The sequence below is a fragment of the Tachyglossus aculeatus genome, chromosome 2 (assembly GCF_015852505.1).
Source record: "Tachyglossus aculeatus isolate mTacAcu1 chromosome 2, mTacAcu1.pri, whole genome shotgun sequence".
Lineage (NCBI taxonomy): Eukaryota > Metazoa > Chordata > Mammalia > Monotremata > Tachyglossidae > Tachyglossus > Tachyglossus aculeatus.
In genome coordinates this window covers 100363763-100368523 of record NC_052067.1, presented here as the reverse complement: position 1 = coordinate 100368523, position 4761 = coordinate 100363763, and the positions used below count along the sequence as shown (strand labels likewise).

At 42.7% G+C, this 4761-nt stretch overlaps 1 non-coding gene across 1 annotated transcript; it reads right to left on the bottom strand.

Annotated features, from left to right (window-relative positions):
* Positions 1–2769: 2769 nt before the first annotated feature.
* On the bottom strand, positions 2770–2907 carry LOC119924981. Its single transcript, XR_005449654.1, has one exon. It is a non-coding gene; the product is annotated as a small nucleolar RNA SNORA7 (small nucleolar RNA).
* Between the last annotated feature and the right edge of the window lie 1854 nt (positions 2908–4761).

Sequence of the window (4761 nt, the reverse complement as noted above, 5' to 3'; positions counted from 1 at the left end):
TCAGTACCACAGACTCACAATATTAATCCTCTTTTTACAGACTAGGGAACTGAGACACAGGGAAGTGAAGTGACTTGATCTTGGGCAGAGCCACTTGTCCCTTGCCTGGCACATAGTAAGCACTTAACAAATATCATTAAAAAATCTGTAATTCATTTTGTGTCTAACATTATCATAATCTCCCAAGAACAGAACAGTGCTCTACACACGATTGATTGTTTGATACACCCCCTAAATATTATTAACTGATTGATTGATTGATTGATTGATTTGAACAGGCCTGAGATGGTTTCTTCTCTGGGGTGCAGAGAAATGCAGTTTTAAAATTCCCCTGCTCCAACTGCTCTGCCATGCCATAGACTACCAGAACTGGCAGAGAGGGAGTGAATCTCTTTAGTAAAATTGTTTGCAAATTCTGACAACGGTGTTTATGTAAATAAAGAAAATTACAAACTTTCACATGCAAAAAACACTGACAGTTTTTCTCAGCCTCCATCTATTTCCTGTCATTTCTCTGCTTTCAAAATATTTTCAACTCACCATTAACAGATCCGAAGTGCCCACGTTTATTTGTCTCTAATAATTATGTTTTAACTTGCTTTATTTTATTTTAATCAGTTTTGAACTAAATTGGAGTTGAGAGACAAAATTGCAACAGGGATACATTTATTCAAACCTGATGAATTCTAATTCTTTCTCTGTATCTATCACGCCTCCCCCTCCTCTCCTTCAGCAATAAATCTCCAACGACAAGATCTGATTTCTTTGTATCAATCAATCAATCAATCAATCAATCAATCGTATTTATTGAGCGCTTACTGTGTGCAGAGCACTGTACTAAGCGCTTGGGAAGTACAAGTTGGCAATATATAGAGACGGTCCCTACCCAACAGTGGGCTCACAGTCTAAAAGGGGAAGACAGAGAACAAAACCAAACATACCAACAAAATAAAATAAATAGATTAGATATGTACAAGTAAAATAAATAAATAAATAGAGTAATAAATATGTACAAACATAAATACATATATACAGGTGCTGTGGGGAAGGGAAGGAGGCAAGATGAGGGGGATGGAGAGGGGGATGAGGGGGAGAGGAAGAAAGGGGCTCAGTGTGGGAAGGCCTCTTGGAGGAGGTGAGCTCTCAGTAGCGCCTTACTGGAAAGAGCACGGACTTGGTCGTGGGTTCTAATCCCGGCTCTGTCACTTATCAGCTGTTTGACTTTGGGCAAGTCACTTAGCTTCTCTGTGCCTCAGTTACCTCCTCTGCAAAAGAGGGACTAAAAACCACCCCAGATGCTGCAGGGGGGAGGAGGAGAAGAAAATTCTGGCCTCTTATTGATACGTAGAAGCCAAGGGGCTGAGGTGCTTGACCTCCAACCCAGTTCATGATGTCATCATGTTACGTTATGTGCCCAAAGTACTGCTTAAAGCACACAGAATCACCTGGGACCTCATCGGCAAACCCTCACTAAGAATTTAACCACATAAAATCAGGATTCTCAGAGTTTCCAAGATAAATAGTTTTCATCACCATCACTGGTTAGCAGGGACTGAAAGAATAATAATTTGGATTTGTAGAGTAATTTTTCCCTTAAAACATTTCCACATGCATTCACTCTGTCCACTTCACTACATCCTCCTGAATTAGTTAAAAACTAGAGTTAATGTAGGTGGAAGTACATAATGTCTAAGTAACTTGGCCAAGGCCACCCAGGTACCCTGGCCGGAATTCAGGCCTTCTCATTCCTGATCCAGACAATAAGAGGAACTACACAGTTGATTTCAATATCTGCTCCAATGATTCTCAAACAATTTCTAGTCAGGACTTCCTTTGCTTCTGCATCGCCACCAAAAATCAAGTCATATGGGACACATTATTATGTTCAATAATAGTTGCTGTCTCTCTTCCTCCCGTCCGCCTCGCTCTTTTTGCTTCAGGATTTAAAATTAGAATTTCAGACAACCTCTTGCAAGTGGGTTCAAAAAGTTGCATCAGTTCTTGAAAAAATCCTCCCAAATTTCCTCTGTTCCTTTCCTCAGGTAAAACTACGTAGCCAAGGATCGATGGCCAGTGTCAGTGAACATCAGGATGTCAAGGAATACCTTGAATTTGTACAACATTTCTGTGGCTCCAAAGTGCTTTTACATCATTTAACTCATTTCACCTTCACAAGGAGTCTAAGAGGTAGGAAGAGGCAGATAGTGTCATGTTCGTTCAATTCATTCATTCATATTTATTGAGTGCTTACTGTGTGCAAATAGCTGTACTAAGTGCTTGGGAGTGTACAATATAACAACAAACAGACACATTCTTTCCCACAACTAGCTCACAGTATAGAGGATGAGCTCCCATTTTATCGATCAGGAAATAATAATAATGATAATATTTGTATTATTATCTTGTATACACAAGATAATCAGGCTGGACACAGTCCCTGTTTCTCATGAGGCTCTCACAGTCTAAGACTGAAGGAGAACAGGTATTTAATCCCCATTTTACATACATAGTTACACACATCCACATCAATGCACTTATGTCTTGTCTTGTCTTAGGCTGTTGAGTCATCCCTGATCCATAGCGACACCATGGACACATCCATCCCAGAAAACCCCACCTCCATCTGCAATTATTCTGGTAGTGTATCCAGAGAGTTTTCTTGGTAAAAATCCAAAAGCAGTTTACCATTGCCCCCTTCCACACAGTAAACTTGAGTCTCCACCCTCAAGTCTCTCCCATGCCACTGCTGCCCAGCACAGGTGAGTTTTGACTTGTAGCAGATAACCTTGCACTCACTAGCCACTGGCCAAGCTAGGAATGGAATGGACAGGCCTCTGCTTGACTCTCCCTCCTGTAGTCAAGACTGGTAGAGTACTGAAAACTCTCCAGGTGTGACTCTGAAAGGGAAATGCTCTTATGTACATACTCATCGCTTATTTTAATATCTGTCTCCCTGTCTAGACTGTAAGATCCTAGTGGTCAGGGAACATTTCTACCAATTGACACTGTTGTATTGCACTCACTCAAGCTCTAAGAACAGTGCTTTGCAAACAGCAAGGGCTCAATAAATTCCATCGATGGATTGATTGATTGATTTTTTAGATAAGGCTACTGAGGCACAGATGAGAGAAGTAGGTTGCCGAAGGGCACACAACAGGCAAGTGGAAGAGCCGGGATTAGAATGGTGTACCTGGATTTAGAACCCAGATCCCCAGACTCCCAAGCACTCCCAAGTGGTCCTTCCACCAGGCTACTCTGCTTTCTTTGTAAAATGAGGGGCAGGGAGGTTAAGTGTCCAGAGTCACACAGCAGAGTAGCACTGGGGCTGGAATAGATTCCAAGTCCTTTGACTCCCAAACTCAAGCTCTTTCTCAAAGCCAAGGTGCCCCAGGAGGAAGCTAAGCAAAGTGCTTCATTTCCGGAGAAATCTCATCTTTCATTCAATCATATTTATTGAGCACTTACAGTGTGCAGAGCACTGGACTAAGCACTTGGGAAGTACAAGTCGGCAACATATAGAGACGGTTCCTACCCAACAATGGGTTCACAGACTGTTCTCCCAGTCTGGGCCCGGCCTTAATGAATCTGGCCCCACTCCAGTGGGTGAGAGGGAGGATCAATCGATCAATCAATCAATCATTGGTATCTATTGAGTGCTTACTGTGTGCAGAGCACTGTCCTAAGCCCTTAGGAGAGTGCAACATAACAGAGATGGTAGACATGTTCCCTGCCCACAATGAGCTTACAGTCTAGAGAAGCCAAACAACTAGTGGATTGGCTCACAGCCAGTAAGCATGCTCCCAGTTGTTTCTCGCAGATCTCCCAACTGAAGATGCTTTAGATCATCGAGAATGTCTTCTCCTTCTGTGATCTAAGTCATTCTAAGTGTCCAGAGCCTGAACTCCTTGGAAGTTACTAGCAGGTTATGCTGTACTAGCTCCTTCTCTCGTTTTTCTCTAACCAAAGGTTCCCGTTTTAATGAATTCATCAATCTCACAGTGCCTGCTGGCTCCAGGGGTTTCTGAGTGGATAAAATTATAAAAATAATAAAAATGATAATGATAATTATGGTACTTGCTAAGTACTTACTACCAAGCACTGTTCTAATATGAGTCATTCAGATTGGGCACAGTCCTTTCCCGCACAGGGCTCACACTCTTAACTTCTATTTTACAGATGAGGTAACTGAGGCCCAGAGAAGTTTAGTGACTTACCCAAGATCACACAGTACACATGGGGTGGAGCCAGGATTATAACCCATATCCTTCTGACTCCTGGGCCCATGCTCTAACCACGAGGCCTCAGATTTCCTCCTGGCCCCTTGGCAAGCTCTGTTGGCCCCAGTCTGGTGAGCTTGAGGATGCTGGAGCCCCTGTTTTGCTGAATGCCATTAGACTGAATCCCAGGAAAATCTTACACCCTAAGACCTCTCTAGACTGTAAACTTGTTGTGAGCAGGGAACATGTCTGTATATTGTGGTATTGTATTCTCCCAAGCATTTAGCACAGTGCTCTGCACACAGTAAGTGCTCAATTAATGTGATTGAATGAACAAATTTGTACCTGTGTTAAGATTAAAAGGAAAGAGAAAGAAGAGAGAAAAATGGCTAAATGAGTGAGTCGCCCAAAGTCAAGCATGACTCGCCCAAGGTCAAGCACCAGACAAGTAGTAGAGCTGGGATTAGAACTCAGATCCTCTGATTCCTGGACCAGGGCTCTTTCCACGAAGCCATACTGCTTCTCACTAGGCCACGCTGCTCCT